This window comes from Natator depressus, chromosome 4, assembly GCF_965152275.1.
Source record: "Natator depressus isolate rNatDep1 chromosome 4, rNatDep2.hap1, whole genome shotgun sequence".
Taxonomy (NCBI): domain Eukaryota; kingdom Metazoa; phylum Chordata; order Testudines; family Cheloniidae; genus Natator; species Natator depressus.
This window is the reverse complement of record NC_134237.1, coordinates 135,938,523-135,954,668: the sequence shown is the minus strand read 5'-3', so window position 1 is coordinate 135,954,668 and position 16,146 is coordinate 135,938,523. Positions and strand designations below refer to the sequence as shown.

At 51.8% G+C, this 16,146-nt stretch overlaps 1 protein-coding gene across 1 annotated transcript in view; it reads right to left on the bottom strand.

Moving 5' to 3' along the window:
* Window positions 1–13,646: 13,646 nt before the first annotated feature.
* FBXO41 (F-box protein 41) overlaps window positions 13,647–16,146 on the bottom strand; it is a 69,328-nt gene continuing 66,828 nt past the window's right edge. Inside the window, exon 16 of the mRNA XM_074951948.1 lies at window positions 13,647–14,949. The gene's annotated coding sequence lies outside the window, so the exon portion shown is untranslated. The remainder of the gene's footprint in view (window positions 14,950–16,146) is intronic.

Sequence of the window (16,146 nt, the reverse complement as noted above, 5' to 3'; positions counted from 1 at the left end):
CATACTACAGGGATAGGGGGCTTTACACATCTAAAGATAGCAAAATTCATCCTGGTCTGGATTTTCAAAGCACTTCACATCTTTCATTAACATCCGTTCCTTGGGCCTGCTGACTTTTACTGCTGTTATCCTTTGTTAGCTCCAGATTAGGCTACTGCAATGACCTCTACATGTGGCTACATCTTAAAGCCATTTGTAGAGGAAAGCTGGTGCAGAACACAGCTGCTTATTGAGTAGGGCATCTTGCTGGGAGTATCATACACTCTGCTCTGGAGCCTGGACTGGTTTCCCTTTGGTTGCCAAGTCGTTTAAGGTGCTGGCTATTCCCTATAAAGCCCTCTATGGCCTGGGAGCAGCCTACCTGAGGGAATCACCTCTCCCCTGGCTGTACTACAGCTGAGGCCAGCAGAGCTGCTGGAGTTCGCTCTCCCTCGTTATCAGGCAGCAGCTGGCAGGGTGTTCTCTATGAGGGGTCTGACTCTTGAACTCCCCCCCCCCCCCCCCCCAGCTCCGAAACAGCCTGAACTTGGTGACCTGGGTGCACAGCGGAAGACACCTGTTCCACAGGGACTTAGGACAGGCCTGGGGTCTGCTTCCCGGAGCCATGAAGGAATGAGTTTTTGTAGGTGTCGTTCTGGCAGAGCTCCACTCTGCATGATGATTGGAGCGCTGCTGGGATTATGTTGTCACACTGATGGGGTGTGAAGGTGCCTCAAGCCTTACACTGGCATCTTTATCATTTACATCGAAATAGTTATTTATAACTTCCAGGGAAGATGTGTCCATCTCCTGGCTGCTCTGACTGTCTGCCCCAGTGTCCATGCACACGTATTGACCATGTCTTGTTGAGATAAATCCTGCTGCGCCTCTTTAGCCATTGAAAAGGGGTGACAAAGACCATGTCCGTGAAACCTCAGTCACACCTTTGTCACTGGGTGTCACAAGCTCTGGCCCTTCCCTATGTGCTTTGGCTTCATCAGCAGGAAGCAGAAGGAATAAGAAGTCTCCAAGCCAACCTCACAAGCCCAGACCTACCTACTCCCGCTTTTCTGCTCACCATTATGATGTGACCCAAGAGCCCTAGTCATCCGCTGGGGCCCCAGCATGCAAGGCACTGTACAAACAGAACACGGAAGTGGTCCCCGCCCCTAAGAACTTTCACTTGACAGACAGGGGCGCACAAGGAAATACAGAGATGTTACTCCTCAGTGATGGAAGTGGTGTTTTGCAGTAGCTGTCAGAGCAAAGGAGAGTTTAGAGGAGGCATTCCCTCTCTTAGCATGCTTCTGCAAAGCGGCTTACGGAGTCAGGCATCCTTCCTTTGGACATCAAGCTGCAGCTACAGGTGTAAAGCCATCCAAAATGGAAGGTTAATCCGCACCCACCAACTGATGTAAATGTACCCAAACAGATCTTAGGGGCTTTGGCATTACTGCTACAACCCAGAGCACTGGAACGCCGCTGTGGGTGTGGCTAAGACTGGTCTGCCCTAGGGAAGGAAGAAGTGGGGCCGAACATGGCCAGCTTGTGACTGGCTTCCTGCAGTGGGTTAGTGCAACTCAACACAAGAACAAGGGGACATTTGACAAAATGTAAAGGTGGCAAATCCTGAACAGATAAAGGGAAATACTGTTACGTACAATGCATAATTAGACTGTGGAACTCTTTGCCACAGGATGTCACTGAGGCCAAGAACTTAACAAGATTCAAAAGAGACTGGTCATGTCTGTGGATAATAAAACTATCCATTTTATAATAACTACTGTTAACAAGCATTTTGGAAGGGATATTAAACCTCATGCTTCAGGGTTCAAGCCAATCTCTAGCTTTCAGAGATCAGGATGAGATCTAGTGTCAGGGTCAGATTATCCCCCTACTGTGGGGTTCTTACACCTTTCTCTGAAGCATCTGCTGTTGGTCCCTGGCAGAGATCTGTAGCTAGGCGCGGTGGGCATCGGGTCTGAGCCACAAGGGCAAGTCCTATGTTCTTTGCACTGGCTCAGACAGGCCACTGGTCACGTGAATTTAAAAAAACTAGAAGAGGAATCCTGAAACAGGGGAGAGACTTAACAGGGCTAAATAGCCAAGTGGGGCATCCTGATTCCAAAGTCAAAGTCAAATGGGTGTGCAGCCCAGTCAGGTACATGAGATGTAGGGTTCTGCCCTTGACTGGTAAAGACTGGCTACATACCCATAGGCAGGTCCTTTAACCTTTCTCCCTCATGTTTTCCAGCTACAAAATGCTGGTTGCGGCCAATGTTGCAACCACCTGCTGTATCTTTGGGGACTATATTGTATGAAGTTTGAGTGGTTTTTTGTGTGTCATTGTGGGCCAGGGATTGTATGCAATTCCATGGGGGAGGGGATTTTACCCACAATCCCCCAAGAGCCAAAAACAAGGGGGTGTTGTGTGTGATTACTAGAGTCCCTGAGATTATAAACACCTCCGGAGAAGTACCACCTTTAGGATGGTTTGCATACATTGGGTCAGGCTGGGTTTTGCGGAGGCCAGGAAACAAAGAAAGGGCTTGTGGTATATCAAGGCTGAGTTTGGGGAAGGTTGGAGGGGTCTTCTTTTTGACTCAACAAACAGGATCTTGGGTCCTAAGGGAACCCCAACCCTTGCTGAAAAGTTGGAAATAATTTGGCTTGCATGAGCCCCACAAGATGGATGCGTGAGTCCTGGTGTAATTAGGAAGTGCATGCAGGTTCTTGGGTTTTCAGGTTTTCTCCGTAATGCTTTTGCCCTAATAAAAATGTATTTTGCCTTGGGAAGGCTGGCTGGTAACTGCTCTCCAGCGGTGTAGCATCTGGGAAAGGAGAACAACAGGTGCTGGATGCCAGGCAGAGCTTCTGGGGATATGGCAGCGAGGAGCAGAAGGACTGTGTCAAGGTTCCTCCCCCACTCTGAACTCTAGGGTACAGATGTGGGGACCTGCATGAAAACCTCCTAAGCTTACTTTTACCAGCTTAGGTTAAAACTTCCCCAAGGTACAAATTAATTTTATCCTTTGCCCTTGGAATATCCACTGCCACCACCAAACTCTAACTGGGTTTACTGGGAAACGTAGTTTGGACACATCTTTCCCCCCAAAATCCTCCCAACCCTTGCACCCCACTTCCTGGGAAAGGTTTGGTAAAAATCCTCACCAATTTGCATAGGTGACCACAGATCCAAACCCTTAGATCTGAGAACAATGAAAAAGCATTCAGTTTTCTTACAAGACTTTTTATAGAAATAGAAGTAAAGGAATCACCTCTGTAAAATCAGAATGGTAGATACCTTACAGGGTAATTAGATTCAAAACATAGAGAATCCCTCTAGGCAAAACCTTAAGTTACAAAAAAGACACACAGACAGGAATAGTCATTCTATTCAGCACAGCTCTTTTCTCAGCCATTTAAAGAAATCATAATCTAACACATACCTAGCTAGATTACTTACTAAAGTTCTAAGACTCCATTCCTGGTCTGTCCCCGGCAAAAGCAGCATACAGACAGACACAGACCCTTTATTTCTTTCCCTCCTCCCAGCTTTTGAAAGTATCTTGTCTCCTCATTGGTCATTTTGGTCAGGTGCCAGCGAGGTTACCTTTAGCTTCTTAACCCTTTACAGGTGAGAGGATTTTTCCTCTGGCCAGGAGGGATTTTAAAGGGGTTTACCCTTCCCTTTATATTTATGACAGACTGCAAGCTTAAACTCCGGTCTGGAGTGAGAGAGATGTAGGAGACCAGAAAGGAAAGAAGCCAGAAACCTTAAGTGGGTGCCCTTGAGGAAGACTGGGTCTGTGTGTGTGAAGGTGCCGTTACCCCTGAAATGGTAGCAGTGGTAATACTTGCCCACCTCACAGGACTGTTGTGGATCCCTCAAGGTTGGTGAAGCAGCAGGTGCTATGCAAGGGCAGGTTGTTAATTTGCTGCTCTGGAAATCACTTGGGTGGGGGAGGTGCCACCTGAGGGCTGTTTGGTGATTGGGCCGAATTCACACACCTGTCCCTTCAGCTGGTGACGTCTGCCTGGCCTCTGGCAGGCTCATGGGGAGTGAGTTCACTCGGGCCTGGATGCTGAGTGTGCCCTTTTACACACAATCTCTACAGCTCAGGGCTGAAGCTAGGGTTGCCAACTTCCTAATTGCACAAACCTGAACACCCATGCCCCGCTCACTCCATCCCCCTTCCCTCTGTCGCTCACTCTGCCCCACCCTTACTCACTTTCACGGAGTGGGGGTTGGGGTGCGGGAGGGAGGCAGGATTCTGGGGTGGAGCCAAGGGGTTCGGCGTGTGGGACAGGGCTCTGGGCAGGGGCAGATGGGTTTAGAGTACAGGGGAGCCGAAGGATTTGGAGTGCAGAAGGGGGCTCAGGGCTGGGGCAGGGGGTCGGGGTGTGGGCTCTGGGTGCGAGTTTGGATGCAGGGTGGGGGCTTAGGGCTGGGACAGGGGGTTGGGGTGCAGGATGGGTGAGGGGTGCGGGCTTACCTCAGGTGGCTCCTGGAAGCGACCAGCATGTCCAGCTCCTAGGTGCAGGGACGGCCAGGCAGTTCCTGGCCAATGGGAGCTGCGGAGTAGGTGCTTGGGGTGGGGCACAGCATGTGGCCGCCCCTACACCTAGGAGCCAGACATGCTGGCCACTTCCAGGAGCCACGCGGAGCCAGGGCAGGGAGGGAGCCTACCTTAGCCCCCCTGTGCCGTCGACTGGACTTTTAGCAGCCTATTAAAATCTCCCGGATTGCTTTCAATAGTCACCGGGAGCTCGATGCTGATTCTGGATGACTCCCGACCAATCTGGGCAGGTTGGGAACCCTAGCTGAGGCACGCAGTTTGGGGGGGGCATGGGGCCAATCTGCCCCGTGTATGGGCTTCTAGCCCCCCTTGCTGCCAGGCTGGCACTTGAGCAGCACTAAAATTTCCCTGGTTTTGAAATGACTATTTCCAGCAAAACACGATCAAGTCATCTCTATCCCTACGGCCCTTGAAGAAAGAGCAGGCCCGAGCCCCGTACAAGAAGCCGCACCATGTGATCAGTCTGCATTCACTCAGGAAGCTGAAGGAGAGTCTCACCGGGGGTTAGCATAACCAAGGAAACTGCCCCTCAGCTAGTGAGATACAGCCGGGCGTGTCACTGAATGCTCACTTGGGGTTCGGGTGACCAGATGTCCCGATTTTATAGGGACAGTCCTGATTTTTGGGTCTTTTTCTTAAATAGGCTCCTATTACCCACCACTCCCTGTCCCGATTTTTCACACTTGCTGTCTGGTCACCCTACGCCGGGTGCCTGGCTGGAGTCCCAGCTGGGCTGGGCTGCATTACGTCGCTCAGGGCTGTGAAAAATCCATGCAGTTAAGCTGACCTAACTACACCATTGCCCCACCAATGGACCTCCATGCTGAGCTCTAGGAAAGGAAGGGAAATTCACACTCCCGGGCTCATTCCATCCTTGGCCTTTCCTCTGAGCAGGGGAGTGGCTTTGGTGGTGTGTGTGGTAGATACCGTGGTCTGGGCTGTACCTACGAGTGGCCAGCACACCATCCCCACAAGGGGTGTTTCTATCCTGTACTGGGTGTCCTCCCACATGCTAGCCAGTGCAGTTGAGTCAGCAGGGGTGGGGTGGGGACAGGATTAGTAACAGACCTGACAGAGGCCAATAATACATTTCTGCACCCAGGACCAAAGAGAAAATGGGATGAACTGAGTGAGACTTCTAGGTGCCAATGCTTCCGGGGGGGCATCATTCCTTGCTCAGGCTGTACCTAAAGTCACTAACTAGCCCATTATTTGCCCAGCAGCTTCATGTCCGATGCAGCACCTCTTCTTTCACTGCGGTGGTGGCTCCTCGCTAGGAGCAGGCTGGCCCTGCTAGCCCTTTACTCAGTTTCTCAGGGAAGACCGGCCTGCCTAGCTGCAGCTGGTATCTGAGCTCCTTCGGTGAAGCCAGGTCAATCAGCGTGTGGCTTGTGATTGGCAGGTCTTTATAGACCCGTCATGGATCTGCAGGCACACACACAGACATTAAAGAGGCAGGCTGGCTGTTTATCACCACCTCTCCTTCTCTGACCCAAAGGGATCTGTGCAGTGAGACTGGGGGCTTTAACCACGCCTCTGCTAATTGGAGGCTGATTGCCAGTTATCCATCATTAGCCCCGATCAGCTGGTCTGGCTCTTGTAGCAGGAAGGAGCGAAGCATGGAACGCAAAAGGAATCAATCAGCGTTAACGATGGTTCACCGCTAGCTTCTGATCCTGAGGAGATTGACAGACTGAGCGGGGGTGGAGCATTTGCCTTTCAATCCTCCGCTGGCTGGCTTTGCTAGCAGAGTGGGCCTTGCATGGAGCCCCCGCTCTTGTTGCTACATCTGCCTGCTCTCAGGTGTAGCTGCAGTGTTTACACGTGGGGGTTTTAGATGATGTGGTTCAAGCAAACTCTTGGAGAGACTTTCTAATCGGGCCTTCTATGGTGATCATTCCCATTTAATTGCTTGCACCTGTCCTCATGCAGGATCCCCTAGGTGCTGGACACACTGAGATGTGACATCGATATCACAATCCCTTTGTTCCCTCAAAATGTAGCCCCTTCTGGGGTGGAACACGACAGCAGTTTACCAGCACACAGGGACATTAAACAAGCGCAAGGAGCAAAGAACAGTGATGCGGCAGGGAGATTTGAGGCAGACAGCACGTTGCTACTCCAGGAGGCATTTAGCTGCAACTCAAGGGTTAGTGCAGGTCTGCTCTGGTCTGGTCTGGTCTGACAGGATGAGCCCTGGGATCATTAATGAACACGAAGGGGCAGGGTGCAGCGCTGTTAAGCTGCATGGTTGGGCGCCATGATACGTTATGCTGCTCACATGCTGTTCCCAAGGCAGGGAGGGCTGAAGCTCCCTGGAGAAGAATGGAAAGGCTGTCAGGCTGGGAGCATGCAGTGCTGAGAGCAGAAGCCACGTGCCAAGCTCCTGGGGAGCCAAGTGAGAAGCTGTGTGCCAAGCCTGGCCGGGCTCAGTCGTCCCTCCCAGCGAGCGAAAGGCCCTGGGGCTGGGCTGGGTGAACTACCCAGGGGCTGCCTCTGGCAAGCGCCAGCCCAGGGTTAGGAAAGGTTCCTGGCTGGCGCACTGTTACTCCTGCACTCTGCCTCTGCTGCTGGCCCTGGGCATAGTTTTATTTTTGCTGCTGCTGTTTGTTTTTCGAGCCTGGCTCAGTTTCCCTTTTCCTGTTTCTAAATCCCTCTACGTAGTCCCGTAAACCAGCCAAACACAGGGTGTGGGTATGTGACACTTACCTACTGAGGGGCTAAACACATATGTAGGCTGCACAGAGGAGGGGAGGGAGACACTTCTGGTCTGTCGATTCTCATAGAACATGGTCCCAACATTTGGGGCATTGTCAATGCTGATCTCCCATGATTCCTCTGGGGCTGATCCAAGTCTCACTGAAGTCCATGGAAGTTAGGAGGCTAAATGCCTTTGAGGATCTGGGCCTACGTCCCCAGGCTGTGTGCTCAGGGGCGCATCAAGGGTTCTTGGATCAAACAAAGGCTGCGAGTCTCGACCAAGTCAATTTTGAGATATGATATGAGCAAAAGGTGCTTGTCAGCCCTTCGGGGCAGGGCCCATCTTTTTGCTCCATGTTTGTACAGCGCATGGCACAACGGGGCCCTGGTCCATGACCGGGGCGCCTAGATCCTGCCACAATACAAATCTATACATAATAACACTCCTTTGTTAATCCCAGTTTCATGTCTCCGAAACAGCCTGGCTGGTTCCCCTTGAAACTCCCACTGAAATTCTCCTCCAGACAAACATCCCTTTTTGGATCACCTTTCTCTTGGTCATTTCAAGCAGTAACAGGCCGCCGGATCGATGCTGCAGTGTAATCATCTCCACTCAACGGCTGTTTCTCTGGCCAGCTGGCTCTTTGCCCTCTAGGTGCCCAGCAGAGAGTCTGTCTCCCACGGGTATTAGCCTGGGCTTCAGCTGATAAAGACGAGAGCATATACTAATTTCCTAGAAACATACCACAGGCTGCCATTGTCCCGTGGTGCTACCACTTTTTGACCCACCGGGTTGAAATCCATCTCTCTTCCCTGTCACAAAGCCCTGCCTGGCCGTGGACTGACTGAGCAGACATTGATGCTCAGAGTTCTCTTTGTTTAAAGCACTCACGGTCCTTTCTTAGAGGAAAGCTGAGCCCTCTGCTGGCGGGGGCTGCCTCAGCCCCCCTTTCCTTTCCTTTCCTTTCCTTTCCTTTCCTTTCCTTTCCTTTCCTTTCCTTTCCTTTCCTTAGTGTTTCCCTCCTTCAGGCCCCTTCCCTGGGTGTTGTTTTAAGTGAGTCTAGTTCTCATGCCTGGTGACAGATGGCACGTTCAGGATGGCTGAAGTCCTCTACAGAGCCACAGATCGGGTTCCTCATGGGCCGCAGCAAAATAAGCTTCTCCATCCCACATGCCTCCGCCTCAGGGTTGCAGAGCAGCCCCTGGCAATCAGGAGACCAAGCGCAGCCCTCTGTTATATGCATGGAGCCTCAGCGGTGTCGTTGAGAACCTGCACCGGCTTCAATCAGGCCAGCTGCTCATACACGTTGTTGTGAATTTAACCCTTTCGCTAGCAAGGAGCTCGCTCATGACTCAGCCCCCACTGTCTTCAGACATTTGGTATTTGTACGGAGCTGCTGCATTGTTCTGATGAACCACTTTGGGACTATGGGGTGTTTGCCAACGCTTTGTTTTGACTCTTCATCCTTCATGGCACACGGCTGGTCACGTAAATCCCGTGGCCTGGCTTCTGCTCCCTGACTGGCCCGGAGATGAGCATACAGCGTGCTCTCAGGGTGTGGCTTTGTGGATGAATAATGCCGCGGGTTCAAATTCGTGAAGCGTAACGAGATTCATGAGCATTTTCCTGAGGTTACCCAAATACTCACCAATAACGAAAAGTATCGCTCCACAAATCAGGGCTCCTCCCTGGGTGGTCCTCTGAGTCACTAAAATATAGCTGGCCAGTATGTTACGATCTCAGGTCTCTCTCTCTCTATGGCCCTATCACCACAGAAACTGGGCCTCTCCCTACACCAGCTCTTCCCAGCATGGTGATGGTGTTTTTTTCCACCTCTAGCCTCTTGGCACTTGCTTGCTACTGGTCATTTCAAACGATCCGTATAATCTAGCCCACCTCCCCCATTTGTCATGTTTCGTTGTTTAACCAGGTTTCTTATTCTAGTTTGTCCTTCTTGGAGTTGGATGATTCAAGGCAGCGTGGCTTCAAGGCTTTGGAATTTTCTTGGTTCTTGGTCCTGGTTGCTCTTGGAAACCATGCTTTATGCTTAAGCGACTGCTGACCTACATCCAGCGCTCAAGTCTTTATCATAATTCTCAATGACACACAGCAATGAGGGCAACTTGAGCTCAGCTCGCGTCTCTTGCCGCTGGCCAATACTCCATTGTCTACTCAGCTAGTTCTGCTCGCCAGACCCCTGCCTCAAATCCTGTGGCCTCATTGCATGGCTCGTTTTCCGTCTGTGGCATAACAATTCTGTTTTCTTCTACAAGCGTCTTCCATCTGCTGGGCTGCAAGCTCTACTGAGTGATCCTGAGAGTGGGTCCCAACACCCCCCAATCTGCAGGTGCAGACGTGACACACAGAGGGGTCAAGGCCCAGATCCTCAAAGGTATTTAGGTGCTGAACTCCTCTTGATTTCAATGGGCAGTAGGTGCCTAGATAAATACCTTTGAGGGTCCAGGCTGCAGTGACTGGCCAAGATCACCCAGCGAGACCTGGCTGTAGCGGTATTCAGACCAGCACACATCACATAGCATCCCAGTCCTGCATCTTAACTGCAAGGCCAGCCTTCCTCCCCAGTGCCAACCAGGCCTTCTCCTCACTGCCACTTGCCACCATTTTAAGGCTCTTAATGCTACTTAAAGCCAGGTAGGCTGATTTGCCAGGCCCAAGAGCAGCAGGAGCCATGGTCACTTACTTCACACCAGCCCATGCTTTTGAGGCCACCCTTGATCGCCAGTCAGACAACTGACGTGCAGCAGGTCCCTAAAGACATGCCAAGCCCCCCGTATTAATGCTGTGATCTGGGACTGCTTGGAACTCCCCTGCAGTCTTGTGTATGGGTGTGAAAGGGGCTGTACTTCGGGGTGGGGGGGGGAATGACCATAAGAGCATCCCCATGCCAGAGGGGTCCAGGGGCTCACTGGTAGAGAGGAGTGAGTATCAGCTGGCCTGTCCAGTTCAGCATGCCCCGACTCACGTATGTCATAATCTGTATCTAGCAGATGTCCTGTAAGGTGTCTGTGGGAAACCAGTAACGCACTGAGCATGAATAGTCTTGCAGGATGTGTGTACGGTAAATGCCCAAAGGACTGTACAAATGGGAAGAAGTTATGGGCCTAAAATGTGTTGGCACCAGACAAATCTGGGGTGTGGGTAAACAGCTGGTTTTTCCCAGGCAACGGAAAGGTAGTCGCAGCAGTTGGCACTCACCATCCCATGGCCATTCACTGCCATAGCAGAGGCTGCAGGGACAGCACATGGGGCACCGTAGCAAACACTGGTGGGGAAGAACCCAGCAGGGAATCTTTTCCATCATCTGTCCATGGCTTCTTCCCCCACAGTGGGGGCACTGGACTTGCAGAAGGACTACGGTGACCATATTTTCCCAAAGAGAAAACGGGACACCCCCCCCAGGCCTGCCCAAGCCCTCCCTGCCTCCCACCGGCAAGGGACCAGGCTCAGGTCCCCCTCCCCCCAGGGCTGGCATCAGCCCCCCACATGGGTGGGGCCACCCAAGCCCTTTCGCCACCCACCCATGCATGGGGCCACCTGAACCCTCCTGCCCACATGGGGCCAGCCTGAGGTCCCCCTCGCAACAGGCACCTGGGGCCGGCCCGTGCCCCTCCTCCCGCCCACAGCCCCTCTCCCACCTGTGTGCGGGGCTGATCTGAGCCCCCCTGCCACCCGCCCCTGACCCCCCTGTGGTCTCCTTGCCCCCTATGAATGGGGCTGCTCTGAGCCCCGCCTTCTCCCCCGTGCATGGGGCTGGTCCTCTGAGACCCCCCCTCCCCACTGCCCACCTACGAGCTGGGCTGGTCATCTGAGCTGCCCACCCGTGACTGCCCCCCGTGGCATGCTTTGCCCCCGCCCACAGGGCTGGTGATCCGAGCCCTGCCTGCCCATGTGCAGGGCTGGTGGTCTGAGCCACCCAGCCGAATGCCCTTGTGTGGGGCCGCCCGAGGCCCCCCTCCTACCCCTGTGTGCGGGGAGGGCCAGACAGCCCGAGCCACTCTCCCTAGCCCTTCCTCCAGCGCAGGGCTGGCGTTGCCACTCGCCCCCCACCCCACCCCACCCCCATGCCCCGCTAAGAGTCCTACCCCACTTTTTTGACAAAACTGGGCATTTGCCCCATTTGCTCTTGCCAACTGATGATCAGCTGGTGAAGGGTTAAAATCCATTGCTGATGTAATAACCTGGTATATGGATTTGTGTACAGGCCCAAAGTCCAGAGTTTGGTCAAGAGGTCAGAGGCCTAGCAAATAGTGATTAGCTAAGAGAAAGCAGAATAACCAAAAGATAACCTTGTTTTTGTTAAGATATGTCTGGTCAGCAAAATGCCCGATGCTGGGGGCAATAATTGTGTTTTATTCAAAGTTGCAAATAGAACAAAGAAGCCCTGTTTCTGGTGTGTTAGTTTCTCCTGTAGGGAGATGTTCTTCCCACACATCCAACCTTGAGTTTATGAAAGGTTGGAACATGTCAGTATAAGATATGGCTTCCTCCCACCTCCCTTTCCCTGACTTAAAACACAAATAAGCAACTTGAAAGACAATCTTTGTTGCCATATACTTTCATTGTTTCTTTGCTTTTACCCCTAAATATGTATCTGTTGGACAATCAAAGGAGCTACTTCATTCCTCTGGACCCCAAATTGAATCCAACATATATTCTATACTAATACATTTATTAAAGTACTAATTAAATACTAAATGTTAATTTGTTAACATTGAGACCATGGACGGAGACATTATGTAACCTTTGACCATTGGCTACTGTGCTATCATGTCTTGCAGCTGAACCTACCCAGGGGTGTGGGACTGCCTACCCCATCACTTTCCCTCGCCCATGGAAAATCCATATATTCCAGTGTAATCAATTGATTGACTGTCTCTGAGCCTAATAAGCGAGGTGACACTCCATCAGCGCTGTATGGAATAAACTCCTATGCTTGACCTCTACACGGTGTGGATTTATGTCCTTCAGTTGACAAGAGCAAACAGGACAAATGCCCAGTTTTGTCAAACAAGTCAGGATGGCCTGGACTGGACCTAAAAAAGGGACTGTCCTGGCCAAAACGGGCCATATGGTCACCCTAAGAAGGACACATTTCAAAAGTTCCCTGGACTATAAAAGAGAAGGGCAACGAACCCCAAGTTACCCTTCCCCTATGACGACAAAGCAACTGAGCACTTTGGCCTTTGTGGGAGATCCTGACCGCAGGAGGGAGGGAGTAGCCGTCTTGCTGAACGGCTGTGTTGTAAGAGTCATGCCGTGAACCAAGGCTGTAGTTGCTACAATGCATTTGTCACGTGTATTTGTTCGTAACCATTTCTGCCTTTAGCCCTGACACCTGAACTGACATCAAATCTTGCCTCTTTTTCTTAATTAGCTCATTTTACTTTGAAGCTAAACCAACCCACAGTTTGCACTGAAGTGATTAAGTCCAGTTTAAAGCACCGAACAGCTGGGTTCTTGTCTCTTCAAAGGAGCAAGGGACCTTATTACTCCTGTGACTGGTCCAGGAGAGGGCTGGGCATTTCAGGACCAATGGTTTGGGGGAAATTCGAGACTGGGGGTATGTTGGGGTCACTTGGCTAGTAGTAACCAAGACTGGTGGAGACCAGAGAGAGGCTGTGGTGTAACAGGCAGGCTGCTGGCCTCGGAGCTATTGACCCAGGGCTGCTTAACACAGAGACACTCAGTACATGTTAGTCAGCTGGCTGGGAGCATCCACACAGGGAGCTACAACAGCTGAGCATTTTAAGGTACTCGGGGTTACAGGCCAAGTGGTGACATCACCTCTCACTGGTCTTAATTGCACCCCAAATCATGACAGACAATGGCTACTTAGTGACCTAAGCAAGGGCCTGCTGCTGGCATCCATGTTAGAGGTTCTCACTCCAGGTGTCCTCATCAAAGTCCTCTTTGGCTAATTACATTTTGCCTGCCTAAAATCCACCCCCTGCACTTTCCTTTTTCACTGCCTGCCCGAAACAGCTGTGACCCAGTGCTGAGGGTGTTACAGGGTCTGCTCGGTACCTGTTATAGCCCCCAGCTTCCGACTCTTGCCAGGTTTGTTCAAGCTGTAGCCACTCATGGTTTTAACTCTGGAGGTCCCCAGTTCAATCCTCTGCTGTGTTAGTCAAGATGGTGGCCATCACACAGTGCCTTTTGTGCTCCACCCTAGAGATGGCCGCATTCCCATGGCAAGGAAAGCGATCTCTTTGCAGTGCGTATCATTTGTAAAGTGCTTTGAGGGCTGAAAGGTGCCCTGTCAATTAGCCACGCAGTAAGCTGCCTCGCTGGATCATCAACGAAAAGTCTGTTAACAGTCTAGCAGGGAGATTGCTGGCCGGAGAAGAAAAAGACAGCTCAATTTGAAGAATCTTTATTCCACACTGAATGATAAAATAGCTCTTTTACACACATTTTCATTCTTGAAGACACATTGTTTACATTCGGCAAAGTTTAAAAGCAACAACATCAAAGTGCATCTACAGGTGAGAGTACAGACCAAAGTGCTAAAAACGAAGGTTGCCTGCTGCGCTGAGACAGTGGCCGGGCTAACGGAAAGATGAGATGTTCTCAGCTCTCTCCCAACCTTTCCCCTTTTCCACTTCACCCAGGCTTGCAGCTGGGGAAAGGAAATCCGGGTCCTACTGGACATGCGCTCTGAGCAGGATTCCCTTCTCACCCTCTTTGCAAGTGCCCGCCCTCTAACCCCATGGGCTCAAATTTCTACCTGCTGGAGAATACGCCATAACACAGATCCTCCTGCGGACCTAACCCTGTACTCTGTGCTCTGTTGGTTCTCCAAAATCTTTGACAGGAACATAGGCATTCCCAGACTGGATCAGACCCAAGGTCCATCTTCCCAGTACCCTAACTCCAACAGTGACTAGCACCGGATGCTTCAGAGACCCTGCGATAGACCAATGTGGGGTGACCTGTCCACAGGGCAGTTTCTTCCTGACCCCCATTACTCAGAGGCTGGTTTAGACCCTGAAGCATTCTGCAGAGCATCAAAGGGAAGTCTCCCCTGGCCACAGTGGGAGAACCGCCTGTCATTCATCCCTTAAACTGTTGACTGCCAGTTCAGTTCATTTCCCCCTTCCCCTCCTCCCCAAACCATGTGCTTTCTTTTTTTAGTTTTTTTGGGATCAGTTTCAGGACACGAGGAAGTGACATCTGGTTTTCCGAACACTGGCACATCTCCACTAATGACGAGAAGATACATATATTTATATAGTTAAAAAAATAGCTTCAAAGTTGAACTTCTATGTTTTGGGGGCACATGGACACACAAACTGTGTTTTCAATCATTTACAGTGCTTGGTATTTTTTTCCCACAGAAGCACTGTGAAGAATTAAGTGCTTTAGAGAAATGATTACACAATATATATTTTTTGGGGCGCATGCCTTCTGATTATCTCAAAGCCGGCGCCCATCAGGGCACCTCCCTTTCCTGGATGGGAGCCGAGCGTCTACATAGGGCCGGGAGAACCATCTGCTGAAAGAAATGCCAGCCTGTCTGAACATGGCTACACCATCCTCTCCTCCCCACTTGCCCAGCTGGACTTGGATCCACCGCCTCCCATGCTGCCACTGGTTTCTGGATCAGAAAGTTCTGACCTATTGTTGTCCAATGGGCTTTGATTTCCTCTGACCCACGGGTCTCAGCTTCTGTTAGAGGTGGTAAAAATGCATTAGACCCAAACCCCTTTCAACGGCCTCATCAGACAATAAACTGACAGGAGGCAACCTAGAGATGGGTCTCAACCAAAAACCCAGTTTCGAACACATGCTGGCTCTAGGGAAGTTTGGATTTAGATTTGAACTTCCTGGATGTTAACATCACAATGGGCCATATCCAACCGCTCCCAAACCTTTGGGGAAGTCCAGGTCTAGGGCCTGTGCCCATCTCTGATCTGAGCCAACAGGCCAAGACATCCCAACCCCCAGCAGCTGGGTGGAGAGAACCAGCTCTGGAATCACTTGCAATGGGAACGAAATCAAAGGATTGTATGGCACGCGCATGGGGGGGCAGGTCCCAAGTGACTAATGGTTGGCTTGGAGGATGGAAAAGCCCTCCTGCAAATGGCGCACCCAACCGCAGGCACCGGCAGGCCTTTCCCCACTGCGCCACCTCTCTATATTACTCAAGGGGCAGGGGTGCGGTTTGTACCTGTTCTGAAGGCCATTTCCCCGGCTGAGGGGCCAGCCCCACAGTCAGAACTCCCATGGGCGCCGTGAGAGACTCCAGTATGCCACACCTTCAGGCTTCCCAGCTCGCTTGAAGCAAAGGCTCCTTTGATTCATGATGCCAGGAGCATTGCTCTGATTCTGGCCGAAGGCTGGCTGGGCTAGAGGGCAGACAGCTCCTGTTGTGCTCAGGATTTCATTAAAGCCCTGGCCCCATTGGTGCTGACCCATGGTGGGGACGGCTTCAACATGCTAAACCTCAGGACAGCCCGGCTGCTCTAGCCTTCCAGGAACCCGCCTAGAGGAGCCAGAGCAGTTCACAGGACTCTCAGCACGAACCCAGCTCTGAGTTCAGCGGGAGCTGCGGGGCTCAGACCTCTCAGGGTTTGGCCCGTGTCAATTAGAGCCGGAGAAAGGCCTGATCCAGAGCTGGTGTACCGTGGACGCGGGTGGAACGTAATTGACGTCCATGGGGCTGCTCGAGGGAACACCTGCCCTGGGTTTGGGCCCATCCCTCGCGGCTAATGTGGAATATCTCCCAAACTCTATTCTACAGTTCCCAGAGGGGCAGGCAGCTGCGTCAACACCCGTCCAGCATCATGGCCGAAACCATGCTGCCTACTCACCACGGTCGCCTGGGCCAGGGCCCCTCCCTCATTCCTTCGCCCCCACCCCCAA